The sequence below is a fragment of the Anomalospiza imberbis genome, chromosome 9, assembly GCF_031753505.1.
Source record: "Anomalospiza imberbis isolate Cuckoo-Finch-1a 21T00152 chromosome 9, ASM3175350v1, whole genome shotgun sequence".
In the NCBI taxonomy this organism is placed as follows: Eukaryota; Metazoa; Chordata; class Aves; order Passeriformes; family Viduidae; genus Anomalospiza; species Anomalospiza imberbis.
In genome coordinates this window covers 30,076,983-30,090,670 of record NC_089689.1, presented here as the reverse complement: position 1 = coordinate 30,090,670, position 13,688 = coordinate 30,076,983, and the positions used below count along the sequence as shown (strand labels likewise).

General features: G+C 50.1%; 1 protein-coding gene and 1 long non-coding RNA gene across 2 annotated transcripts in view; one reads left to right on the top strand and one right to left on the bottom strand.

Annotated features, from left to right (window-relative positions):
• PDE4B (phosphodiesterase 4B) overlaps positions 1-5,362 on the bottom strand; it is a 182,534-nt gene extending 177,172 nt beyond the window's left edge. Inside the window, exon 1 of the mRNA XM_068199009.1 lies at positions 5,152-5,362. The gene's annotated coding sequence lies outside the window, so the exon portion shown is untranslated. The remainder of the gene's footprint in view (positions 1-5,151) is intronic.
• Positions 5,363-7,736: 2,374 nt separating this feature from the next.
• Positions 7,737-10,550, top strand: LOC137478897 (uncharacterized). The gene is made up of 2 exons (XR_011001864.1): positions 7,737-9,054; positions 9,712-10,550. It is a non-coding gene; the product is annotated as an uncharacterized lncRNA (long non-coding RNA).
• The last annotated feature ends 3,138 nt before the right edge of the window (positions 10,551-13,688 follow it).

Here is a 13,688-nt window from a genome sequence, read left to right as displayed (position 1 = left end):
GCTCTGGCAATCCTAGATTTTCTGTGCTGTTTATTCCAGTGGGATCCTGTCTGTGCCTTCCTCGAGCAATTGCTGAATTACAAAAGCGTGAATGGGACAAAAATCAATGGCAAGAATTTATTTTTCCATCTGAGCACAGTCCTAATACTTCCCCAAAGCTCAGGAGGGATTTATCCCTCGGTGCCCATCCTGCAGGCAGCAAATATTCAACCCAGATCCATGCGAGTGACTCAGAAGCTGAGCTTTGTTTAGCAACAGCAAGGTTAGAGAAGGTTCTCTTCCATCAAGGGAAATTTCTCTCTTTTTTTCTTTACATTTCAGATTTTAGGCACCAAAGCTGATTCCTGCACATCAGTGAGAAAACTCCAAGTCTCAGACTCCTTCTAAGCTCCAGGCAGTGCCTTTATTTGCCTTAGCTCCCAAAAGAAACACAATTCCATGGACGTTCCAGAGGCACCTGAGCTCACAGAGGAGCCCAGGCAGAAACAAAACTGAAAACCTGGTGCTTATTTACCCAAGCAAAGGGTCAACTTCTTGTTTCCAGGTTCAGAGCCACTGACATAAAAGCACAGCATCCAAAAGAATCCTGAGGAGCAAATCCTCTGGCAGCTCCGCTCAGCTTCCCTGTGTCAAAAACACCCAGGGATTGCTGTCCCTACAGCAGGCAGAGATTCCCTCTGGGTTTAGGAGAGCTCAGGTGAATTCTCTGGCTTATAAACCCCCCTGGCATCAGTTTCATTGCTGTTCCCTCTCTGCTGTGCTTCCCTTGCTCTCTGGAGTCTCCAAGGCTGGATTGTTTCCTTGGATTTATTTTAGCCGACCTCTTTTTCCCCTCTTCTCTCTTCCCACACCTTCGCTTGCAGCACAGCGAGCTCTGCCTGTTGTTCCACAAGATCTGCCTTGAACAGTGAAAAAAACCTCATTTTATTGCCTACAATCCCTGTCCTACTTCCTGCAGGCCGGGAGGGCTTGGATGAGGAAGGGAGCCGCACCTGGAGAAGAGTTGTGTGTGTTCACTGTGGTCCCTTGGTCCTGAGCTGCTCCCCAACACCTCCTGCACGGGAGGCAAAGCCAGTGCCAGGATCAGCAGCTGCTCCCACCAAATCTGCTGCCAAAATCAGGTCAAACCTGGGGTATTATCCCCCAGCAAATTAATTAGAGAGCAAATGAGGCTGAGTTAACTCTTGAACAGCTCAGTGGAACGTTCTCAACAGCTGTCTGCAAAGGAATATTCCAAATATTCCTCAGAAATGCCATCCCAGTCTGCATCCATCAGAACAGAGCCCCGCTCTCCCACAGAACACAGAACCACTGGGGAGGTTTTCCATCCTGGGACATGGGGGCAGAAAAATCTACGAGTTGTAGAGGTTTTTTTTTCCACAAACCAATTCCCTTCCAGGACACTCCCAGAAATGAGGGGACATCAGTGTCCTCAACTGCTCTGACATGGAGGATCTTGGGGCTTCTGCTGCTTTTCTGTCACCAGAAACTAACTTAATTTATCCACCGAAATACTGGCATTTCCTCACTTCTCCTGCAGCCCACAGGACACCGGGAATGCTGCGATATTCCTTGGGCAACCAGCAGGGAAAGCTGAGGGGAAAATCTCAATGGGGAAACCCAGAACCACAGCAGGTTTTAATGGAAAACTGGGTCTGAACTCCAGCTGATCTCCAATCCAAAGGGGTTTTGCCCACTTGGCTCCAGCCCCCACAGTTTAAAGACCATAATTCAGCATTTTTCCGGTGTTCAGGCCTGAAGTTTTATAATTTTATCCCAAATAAGCAATTTTTTTTCTCTGATTTTGCTCTATGAAATATCTCACTCTATGCAGTGTCTTTGCTCCACACTGTCCCAATTCCCAACCTGTATTTTCAGCACCACTGAGATTCCTTAACTTCTCCCAGGCCCTGGATCTGCCTCGGTTCCACTTCATTCCCATCGGCAAAAATATCCACAGATATTTGCTTCCAGAGAGGAGAGAAATTCAGGAAAGAAAACGGATGGAGGAAAGGAAAAAAATCCCACAATCCACACACAAACCCCCACATGGACAGACAGAAAAGGGAGAAACAAAGTCCAAAAAAGGGGAATTTTCTGGATTTTCCTCCCCTGAGTTCTTTGTAAACAAAGTGTATCTTTAAGTGGCCAAACACAAGGAAAAGCCGAACTCAGGGTGCACAAAATGACATTTTTTAAGCACCTGAATAAGCAGGGATTTAACCCAGCCTCATCCTCTAATCTATTTTCTCATCACTGCCAGCAGTGCCAGATGCTGCAGCAGAAAGTGCAGGAATTCCACTGGAGGCAGACACGGAACAATCTGCTCTCCCAGGAAGTTCCCCCTTATCTCTCAGCCTGGTTCAAAACACAAAGGATAAACCGTTGTATCTTTTCTTATTGTTCTCTAAAAATTGTCTTTTTCCGTTTGCTAAGTTTCTCAGACTTCTGGAGACTTCTGTGACTGGCAGGAATTATTTTGCCAAGTTTTGTGCTCCAAGAACACTGTGGCAAACAGACCCTTGGTCTAATTAGACATCTAATGAAAAATTAGGTTAAAAATTAAATTCAAGGGTTTGGATTTTTCAATTTTGCTGCATAACCGAGAGAAAAGTTTGTCATTTATTTTCTCTGTACCATTCATCAAACTCTTTCTAAGATTTTAACCTGGATAATGGATACATCCTTGAATTTTTTGGGATATGAAGGGCTCACAGATGAATGGAACACTCAGAGATGTAACAGGAAGCACAGCCAGGCTTTCCCTGCATGTTTTAGCACAACAGGATGGTATCAATTTGTAAAAAATTATTTTTAATTTTTTTTTTTGTAAAAATAAGCTTGAAGCTGAGAGCTGTTTTCATAATTAAAGAAATTCTGCTGAAATTCACATACCCCAGCTCAAGCATCGCCCTGCATCGCCTGAAACCAAAACACTGCAGCAGCAAGGAGCCCAAAGCGAAGCTAACAAATTATTTTCATTCTCTAAACTGAGGGAAAAGGGGAAAAAATACCCCACAGCGTGAGTAATAACATCAGGTTAAAATCCTTTTCCTTTAAAGCAATATTGCATCTAAATATCCACTCATCTGTTTGCAACAGGCATCAAGTTTAAGGGAGTTTTTTTCACCTCATTATTTGTTTCACACCTTTCCAATGTTTGTTTTTTTATTTTTTTTCCATCTGCCAAGGCTGTATTTATCCCACTGCCGTAATTATCCAATTTTATTTGCTGAGGGAACCATATAAAGACTGAAAATTGGAAAGACAGGCACTTAATTTAAAGAAATAAAGGTGTTTCCAAGCACTGTTTTGTCACTATTTTTCCCAAATGTTTAACACTTCCCCCATTTCTCCAGGGGCAGCTCCACCTGGATCATTCCAAGGAAAGGATGTTTGGATAAAACAAAGCATTCCAATGAAAAGCTGCCATTTTAGGTAGGGTTTTCCAGCTCTATCCGTGGCTATCCATTTCAAATATGGAAATTCCAGGGATTTCATTGGAATGACTCTTTAAAGGAGCCCTGTGTTCCCAAAGACGATTACTCAGCTAATCTGGGTTAAGCTTCCTGATGGATAAATCAGGATTTGAATGCTGAATAAGGAGAGGTTTCCATGTGACGTGGGAAGAGCTGGGAAGTAAATACAGAAGCGGTGGAGAAAAAACCTGGGCATGTTTTTGGAAAAAACAGCCCAAAAGGCTCAATATCATCCTTTACTCCAGCTTCACATTAAAGCATTGCACTAAAAATTATTTCCTGGAATCTAAAAGGTCCAAAAACAAGAATAAAGTAGGATACAGCTGGTATCCTACCAGTAGGTACCAGGTAAAGTAGGCACCTGGAGCACCTGGGCAGGCACAAGAAAACATTAAAATAGATGAGATGACAAGAGAAACAGAGAATTCCAGTGAATAATCTGCCAGGAAAAGCCCTTGTGGTGCTAACAAGCTTTTATTCCAGATGATTTATAGATCCCAGATTTGTTCAGAACCTTTTTAACCAGCAGCTCCCTCTCTGGAGCTGGTAATGAGGGACACTACAAACGAGCATCTCTCTCATAGTGGCCTAAAAAAGTTCCCTGTTCCACTGGATTTATGACCTGCAAATGCAATTATTCAGCTTATTCACTGCTGCTCCTTATGGACACCAGGAGTCCAGAGGAGAAAAACAAAAGGCACTGTATGGATTCTGCTGGAAAGAGTCTCACACAGGAGAGATCCACCAGGAGTTCTCTCTTCAGCGGAGGATCTCTCGGGATGTTTCCTGTAGCAACAGATGTAGAGCACCATACAAAACAACTCGGCGCCCTCATGGCTCCATCCCAGCCCCAGAGACCGCAGCAAACACCTCGTTCCTCAGCAGAATCGATTTATAACTCACCAACCTCCACCTGAGGAGGGAAAAAAAGCTCCTCTTTGTGGAGCCACACCAAGGGAACAAGTCCCAGACCCTCTCTGAACTCGCAGCTCCCACCAGGCTCCGAACTGGGAAAAGGAGGCTCAGGAAAAACAAACTGACTCAAAGCACATGGCAGGGAAATGATGCAGAGGAAATGTCTCCGGCAGAGGAGCATCGGGAGGGCTCATCCCACTCGGACTGCCGAGGATCCAGGCTGCGCACCGCTGCCGAGGCTTTTGGGATGGGGCTGGGCTGGGTGGGAAGGGGAACCCGGCAGGGCAGCCCCCATCCCACGGCGCTGGCAAGGCGCAAATCCCAGGAATGCGGCTCTAGGGAACACCATGGCCGGGATAAAATGAACGATTCCAACAGAAATTCGAGGCAGAAAGAATACACAGGGAGAAGGGAAATAAACATATACACAGCACACCTATTAGGTGCAGAGGGCACAGAAATAAAGTAATTTTAAAAACCAATTAAAGTGTACATCCGCCCTCTGGCAAACCGCAACCCTTGCTTGTTTGGGGATTTTTTCTCTTAAGGCCATGTGATTCTCCACCACAAAACTTAACTGGGGTAACGCAAACACCCCACAAGTGACTCGGTCCTGGGGCTCCATGGGGCACGGAGCGGGGCCCACCGGGACCCCCTCAGGGCCGGGCCGGGCCGGGCAGGGTCCCCTCACAGCCCGGGGCCGCCTCAGCCCCGGCCCCGGGCGGCGGCCGCGGCCCCACGGGCGGGCAGCGCTTACCTTCGGCGGCGGCGGCGGCTCCGGGGGCTCCCCGCAGGTTCTCCTCCGGGTCTCCTCCGGGTCTCCTCACGCTCTCCTCAGGCTCCCCTCACGCTCCCGACCTCAGCGCTCCGTGGCCCCGGCGCTGGCGGCGGAGCGGCGGCCGCGCTTCCCCAGCGCTGCGGAGCGAGCGGGGCCGGCCCCGCGGGGAGCGCCGGCGGCTCGGCTCGCCTCGGCTCCTCGCCCGCCTTCCCTTCGCTCCCTGCTCCTCTCCTTCCCTTCCTTTCCCGCTCCTTCCCTTCCTTTCCTTCGCCTTCCCTTCCTCTGCCTTTCCGCCCCTTCCTTTCCCTCTCCTTCCCCGCCTTGCTCCTCTCCGCTCTGCTCCTTCCTTCCCCTTCCCTCAGCGCTCGGCTCCGCTCTCCCCTCCCGGTTCCGTCCGTCCCGCCCCGCTCCGTCCGTCCCTCCCCCGCCGCAGCCCCGGCCCCGGGTCCTCCCCGGCCGGGCTGGGGCCAAGGCGAGCTCCGGGAGCGGCTCTGCAGCAAATCCAGTCAAATTCCAGCCTGGATGAGGCTGGCGGCAGCCGGGGCTAGTGCGTGGCATCGCTCGCCCGCGGCGGGGTGGGGTGAGGGGAGCGCTGAGGTCCCTCCCAACCCAAACCAGTCTGGGATTCCGAGGAATCAAACACGAATTCATCGATATCGTTACATCCGTAGGGGCAGAGCAGGAGAGAGGAAGCAGCTGGTGGTGGCTCGAGACCTCTCCCTGGGGAATGTTGCCTGGAGCAGAGGACACGCCACACCCGGGGCAAGCCGCAGGTACAAACCCCGGGCACAGCTGGGCCAGGCCGGGCTGGGATTTTGGGGAGGAATTCTTCCCTGTGAGGGAGGTGAGGCCCTGGCAAACAAGAGCTGCTCACCTCGAAGATTTAATGCCGCATGTCACACCTGTGGGAGCTGCCGCCCGGTCACACCACCCCGAACACCCAGCAGATAAGGGGTGATCCTCTTTATACGGTTTGTCACTTCTGTTTCATCGTAAACATGAGATCTTTGGGTGTTTGCTGGCCTCATCAAAGGCCAAGTTTCTGGAGTAATAACATGAGGACTTGGCTCACGTGGTAAAAGAGGAATTTTCTGGTCTTCAGGGCCGAGGAGCGGCATTTAAAAGGCTTACAGAACCCACCCTGATTCCCCAAAACCTCAGAGTCCAGCAGGGAAAAATAAAATCTATTCACTATAAAACCTTTTAAATTAAGAGTTAAACTGGTTATTTGTGGATGACACACAGCCCCTTGATTTTTTCCAGGGGTTCATGACTGTAGCCTCTGAAAAGTGAACAGAAGGCTGCTGTGTTGGGATTCTTGCTCAAGTCCCATCCCATGGCCCAATATCCCACAGGCCCACAGGCCAGACCACAGCAGATCTTGATAAACCACTCTTTATGCAATAAAAGAACAATATTGAATGAAAGTTCTGTGCTATGTAATCCTACAGAGGAGAAAAGATTGTCTGTCCAGCTCAGTAAAATTAAGAGTTAATAAATAATAGAGAGATTTCTCTAACATACAGGAGTGTCTTTTAAAATATAAAAGTAATTATCAATCAAATTTCAACATGCCAATACCTATTACAAAATTTGGGTTGCAGTGAGGAGAGTCAAGGTGAATTTTTATCCCTTTCTGCTGCCTTGGACACAGATCAAGGAATCTGATCCAGAGTTTGGTGTGCAAAGTTGTTAAACTTGTTAAACTCTGAAACTCCACAGAGAAGTCATTTCTGCAATCTTCCCCTGGATTCTAGGTGTAAACCCCGTGGTTTAGGCTCAGGCAAATCTTTGGAATATTTAGGAGTTGTCTCTTATCTGTAAGCACTGAATAACACAAACTGGGCAGGACACAGAATTCCCAAATGGCTGAAAGAAACTCTGCTCTTCCCGACCACAAGGCCAGGGAAATTCAAACCCTGCTCTTGGTCATTCCCAGCCTCCAGGCAGCACATCCAAGCTTTGCAGCTCCCTGGCAACAGCAGAGCAGCTATCCTGATCTGGGCAGCGATTCAGAGTCACGGATGCAATTCCAGAGGCTGGGAACAGCAGCAGTGCTTCAGCCTGCTGGGAAGGACAGGGCTGTTCCTGTCTGCAGCTGGCAGCAGCAGCTCCCAGGGTTCCTCCTCTCTTCCCTGCCATCCTCCTGGAAGCCTGGATGCTGGGAGGGAATGCTGAGAGCAGGAGGATGAAATGAAGGCACTCCTCAGAGCTCCTGCTGCGATCGCATCGTGGGCTCGTGTTACTCTCATCTGCCTCCACTGAGCCTGCCAAGCCAGCTCCAAGAAGTCACTCCTGAGATATTCCAGCAGCCCTGAGCACTCCTGATCCACGCCCAAGTGAATCCTGAGAGCTGCAGCACTCCCTGCCCTGCCGCAGTTACCAAGTGCCTCTCGCAGGCACCAATTTTTCACCGCCGAGAAGCTCTGACCATCCCAAAGGACTTCATATCCATAAATCCAGCTGAGATCCTGGCAGCCTTGGGAAAAGGTCACTTCCCAGTGACCAGCCCTGTGCACTGCCTCTGTCCTTCCCACAGCCTGAGCTCTCAGACACGCAGCAGTCACACACAGCAGCTCTGAGATCAGGTTTGAGGTCATCTGTAAGGTCCTTTTCAGCCCACACCCTTCTGTGACTCTGTGAAATCCTGGAGATTTTTGGTTATCCAGCTTCTCTTCCTGGCCAAACCTCCCCATTCCTGGGAGGGTCCTCAGGGAAGCTGCCCAAGGGCACCTCCGGGAGCATCTCTGTGACAGCACAAGGGGGATGAAGGAATTCTCCAGGCAGTCAGAACTGGACAGCTCCCTCAGCAGGAGCAGGAGGGAGGGAGACACCTCCTCTCTCTTCCCCATTTTTAGCTTCCTCCTCTCTCTTTCCCGCTGCCTTCCACACAGGAATTCCCAGGATAATGCACAACGAGGCTGAGGCTGCTCCCTGAAGGGGGACATACCTTTCTCCATGTTCTTCCCCTGGCAAGGTCCCAAAACCAGGCAGGGGATGAACATTTGTGGGTGAACGCCCCTGTTCCAGAGTTCTGCAGTGCCAGGACACAGGGAATGGCTTCCAGAGGGGAGGGATGGATGGGATATTGGGAATTAGGAATTGTTCCCTGGCAGGGTGGGCAGGCCCTGGCACAGGTGCCCAGAGCAGCTGTGGCTGCCCCTGGATCCCTGGCAGTGCCCAAGGCCAGGCTGGACACTGGGGCTGGGAGCAGCCTGGGACAGTGGGAGGTGTCCCTGCCATGGCAGAGCTTGGAATTAAATGGGTTTAAGGTGCCTCCCAATCCAAACCATTCCATGGGGTTTTTTAAGTGCCAACACCATAGAGATGATGCACAGGGATCATCTCTTCAGGCAGTAGTAGCTCAGAAGGGTTTTTGGGATTCGTTGTTGACACAGAGCTCTCACCAGTCCAGGGGATGCTTTTCCTCATTTCCCTGTGACTTGTGACCATTTCTGTCCCATTGTGGTGCAAGATTCCCACATTCCCAATCCTCCAGCCAAAAGGCTGCCTGGTGAGAGGAAGAGTATTCCTGATATTCCTGACCCCTTCCCTAGAGCTGGGCAGTGGAGGGATGGTCCAGCTTTGTTTCTGGAAACTAAAACTGTCTCAGGATCAAACCTGAGGATATGGATCTTGTGGGGATTTGTTTTCTCTACTAGAAAAAAACTAAAGCAGTGTCTGTGGGAGAGAGGCTGGGGGAAAAGTCCAACTTCCTAAAATAGGAAAACTGTTGCACTCATTTCATTTTTTTCTCCTGAGGAGACTGAGAGGGAAAAACAAAATAAGCTGGCAGATGTCTGTGGTTGTGTTGAGTGCACTCAGATCCTTGGGTGATAAATGTGGCAGGAGAGCTGGAACAGAGCAGGATAAATGGATTCGGTGAGGTCCTGTCAAAGGAAACATTTCCCATTAAAACAGGAAGGGAGCAGCAGGAAATGAAGTTGGAATGAGAATGGCTGATATAAACAGAAGGGGGTCCTGGTTCCTGTGCCCTCCAGCATCCCCAAGGCAGCCTCAGAACCTCCACTGAGACCATTCTGGGGTATTTTCCATGATTTTCTGGGTTTACTCTGGAGTTGATGCCCTCCCCCACCTCCAAGGCAGCCTCAGAACCTCCACTGAGGCCATTTTGGGGTATTTTACACAAATTTCTGGGTTTATTTTGGACTTGGTGCCCTTCCCCCTCCAAAATCCCTCTTTTCAGGGAGGGTCAGGAGATTCTTGGCACTGCCCACACCAAGCAAAGCCAGCCAGGGACTCCCCGCAGGATTTTTTCCCCTCTGTGCCCTCAGCTCATCCAACCCAAATGTCTTTGTCATCCTCCCTCCTCTTCCATAAAGATCTTGGTGCCAGGAAAAGGGATTCAGGTGAAAACTGAGGGAGGCTGTGGATTGTTGGGAGATGAACAGGACAGGATGGAAACAGGGAAAGTAAACAAACACTCCGGATACTGTAAGAGATCCGTGAATTAATTAATTACTTGGGCACAATTAATGAATGTCTGTGCTCCCTTCTCTGTCCTTCAAGCTGAAGGAGCTGAAGAAGCTCATGGATGTCAAATAAATGGGAATTAAATGGGATATAACAGATGCTGGGATCAGGCAATGGAATTTCCCCTCCCCATTTCACACCAGGAATAGAAGAATTGTTGGTTTTGATATCAAGGGGGAGAGAGAAGCTGAGCAAGGAGGGAAGAGGTGCAGGGCAGACATTCCATCCCCCCTGCAGCTTTATTAGGGATTTATTTGGGAGAAGTGCATGGAGCGGCAGCTGTGCAGTGAAGGATGTGCATCCCTCCCCTCCAAAAATCCCTTTGGGAGGTGTTGATGAGGTTTTTCACCCTCAGCAGTGGCTGAGGATGCTGCTGTGGATTCCCAAAGCCTGCATGGAAATGGAAAAACCAGCAGTCCAGGCAGCTCCCCTCCAGCAGGGTGGCTTCCCTGAAAAAGACCCACCAGCTTTCCTAGGAAAAGGGCAGGAGCTTATGGAGCCACTGAAGCTTTTTATTACTTTGAAAATGCTGGGCAGTTTTTAAAGGCAGACACTTCCCTGGAGCAACACCAGGGCTGGATTGGAACCACTGGAATTTCTCATCCGTAAAGCAGCAGGCAGGTGCAGGAGATGGGAAGTGGGAAGGATTTGTCATAGTCCCAAAACAACGAGGGCAATTCCATGGATGACTTCTCCTTCTGAAACAAACCTGGAAACCCAAATATTTTGGTTAAAGACAACAGCAAGGAACATTGCAGCACATCCTGGGATGTGAGGCTGAGATCACAGATTCCCAGTTTTCTCTGTAGCCTGGGCTTTAGGAGGGAGGATTGGCTTGAATCCTTAGCCATGGGCATCATCCCTGACAGAGCTGGGAAGTGCTAGATGCTCTGGAAAAAAACATGGAACAGAGCAGAAAAAATACCAGCAGGAAGGTGCATTAGGATTATGTTGTGCCTGCTTTGGAAACGCTGGATGTTCCCACTGCCTCAGCTTTCCTGGCAGCCCCAAAGGTGCCACCAAGGGACCGGGTGTTGGTTTAGCAGGAAGGACAGGAAAAGGTGGATTTTCCAGGCAAGGAATTGGGAAAAGAAGAAGATTCAGCCACTTTTCTCCTGTGCTGCAGCTTCCCTGGATCAGCACAAGCTCCTCACTCCTCTTCCTCCCCCTCAGCACCAGCTTGGCAGACACAGAGCTGACTCATCCCTCCGAGTTCTTTGGGAGCATCCCAGCCCCTGAGAGGGTCCAGGAGGAGCTGTGGGTTAGGGCTGAGAGGTGCTGGGAAATGTTCTCCTCTCTGCTGCCAGCCCTCAACCCAGAGCTTGTCCCCAGCCCAGTTTATCCAGCTGGAGGAGGATTTGTGTCTGGGTGTTGATGTATTCTGGGAAAAAATAGCCGCTGACAAGATTATTCATCCTGCAAAACAGCCACGGCGGGAAGGTCCTTGGATTTGATGAAGGAAGCAGCTAAAATTTTGTCTAAATAAACACAAGTTTATATGAACAGATACAAGAAGTCCTGACATTCAAGCTTGAATTCATCATGGAATAAGATCCTGGAATGGTTTAGGTTGGGAGGGACCTCAGGAATTATCCAGTCCCCCCTCCATGGGCAGGGACACCTTCCACTACCCCAGGGTGCTCCAACCTGGCCTGGGACACTGCCAGGGACAGGAAATCTGTGCCAGGGCCTGCCCACCCTCCCACGGACAGTCTGGGAAGTGCCCAGGGAAGGGATTTTCCTCACTGTAAAGAGCTCAGCTAATTCACATCAGCTCCCTGAAACCACACCAAAGCAGCGGCCATAAAGATTTTAGCCCCTTATCCTGGGACTGGTTTTTTTGGAGTGGGAAAAAGGATCCCAAATTGACAGGAAAGGTTCCACTGTCTTTTTGCTTACAAAAAACCAAAACCAAAACACAAAAAAAAAAAAAACACACACACCAAAAAAAACCACAAAACAAACTAGCAAACTAACAAACCAAAAAAAAAAACCAAAAATAAAAAACCAGAGCAGATTTTTAAACCAACAAGAAACCTCCCTGTGTTTTAGCCTGGCAACCCTGGCTTGTGTTGGTGGGTGCTGTCACCACTGAAGCGGTCTGGGCAGGTGACACAAAGCAGGACTTGCAGGGAAATAATCTTCAGATCTCCTGGATTTCCACCTGTGCAGTTTTAACCTTCCTGTTTCAACCAGAGAGGCCACAGGGCTCCAAGGGGTTCAGAGCAATCTGTCCCAGCTCCAGGCAGGGAATTGGACTGGAGTCCTCACAGGGGCGAGGACAGGGCTCCTGCTTCAGCATCTATTTCCACATCCAGCTGATGGGAAAAAGAGAAAAAGGCTCCCACAGTTATAAAATCATAGAATCCTGGAATCATTAATCTTGGAAAAGTCCTCTGAGACCATCCAGTCCAATTGTTTCCCAGCACTGCCAAGGCCACCCCTGCCCCATGTCCCCAGGTGCCACATCCACTGGGCTTTTAAACCCCTCCAGGGATGGGGACTCCACCCCTGCCCTGGGCAGCTGTGCCAGGGCTGGAGAACCTTTTCCATGAAGAAATTTTCCATCATCTCCAAGCTGAACCTTCCCTGGAGTAACTTGAAGCCTTTTCCTCCTCCTGCCCCTGTTCCCTGGAGCACAGCCCGACCCCTCCCGCTGTCCCCTCCTGTCAGGAGCTGTGCAGAGCCACAAGGGCCCCTGAGCCTCCTTTTCTCCAGGCTGAGCCCCTTCCCAGCTCCCTCAGGGATTCTCCAGCCCCTTCCCAGCTCCATCCACTGCTCCAGATCCTTCCCAGCTCCAAGACAAACAGCCTAAAACAATCTTTTCAAAATGCTGTAAACTGAAAACAAAAAGGAACACAACATCCTTCACTTCAGCTGGAGCTGTTGGAAGAAATCTCTCTGGAGGCATCCCTGCTCCAGCCAGAAGTTGTCTCCAGGGTGTGTGGGATGGTTCAGGGGGCAGAAATGGGGAGCAGGGCTGAGTCCATCACTGTCCCTGCTGGTCCCTGTGCTGAGGAGGGAGGTGCTTTTCTCCCAGCTGAAGTTCTGCTGATAATCCAGCTGGAGTTTTCCTGATGATCCAGCTGGAGTTTTCCTGACCACCCATCTGGAGCAGAGGGATTCCAAGCTGTTCCTGCAAACAGCAGCCGGTCTCTGACGAGCTCCTGACATTAGGCAGGCACAAGATTAAATAATTCTTTCCCTGCCAGATCTTTAGTCATCGTTGGAAGCTCGAGATGAGCCTCTGAGTGCTCCTTTGCAGCCTGAGCTGGGTCTCCTGCCCACCTGTGTGTCCTGGCTGGATCTGGGGGATCTAACAGAGCTGTTCCTTGGCTTTCCCACCCCATCCATTCACAGAACTATAAAATCCCATTCACAGAATTCAGAGAATTCTAAAATCCCACAATGGTTTGGATTTGGATGGAGATTAATGCCCATGTCATTCCACCCGAGGCTCGGGACACCTTCCAGCAGCCCAGGTTGCTCCTTCTCCTTTGCCAAGTGCTGGAACCATATGGAAATTGCTTTCTTTGCTGGAAAAGTAGCAGCGGGCAGGTTTGTGCTTGTCACCTGTCCCTAACTCTCCTCTTGGGTCTGAAGGTATAAATGGCTGCTTTTGAATGAATTTTCAGGGATAGCAAATGACCTTCATTTGCATCCCAAAAGGGCCCATCCAGGACGATGGGAAAAGGGGGGCTGTGTGTGAAAAAGGTGATAAAAAAGGCCAGACGAGACCCTTTAATTACGTGTGAACTGCAGAGGTGGCACTGCCGTGACCTTTATCTCTCACGGAGCCCCGAGCTCGCTGCCCACGGCGTTTCATCAGCATCCGACCCGCCCGGGCTGTCCCTTGCTCCGTCCCTTGGTTTTCCCTCATCCCCTCCCAGCAGGACTCTGCGTTATTCCAGGAGCCATCAGGGCTGTTCTGCAGCTTCCTGGGGAGAGTTCTCAGAGCCCGGCCCTGCTCTGCTGCTGACAGCTCTGGCACAAGCAGCTCCTGATGAGGAGTCATTAATTAA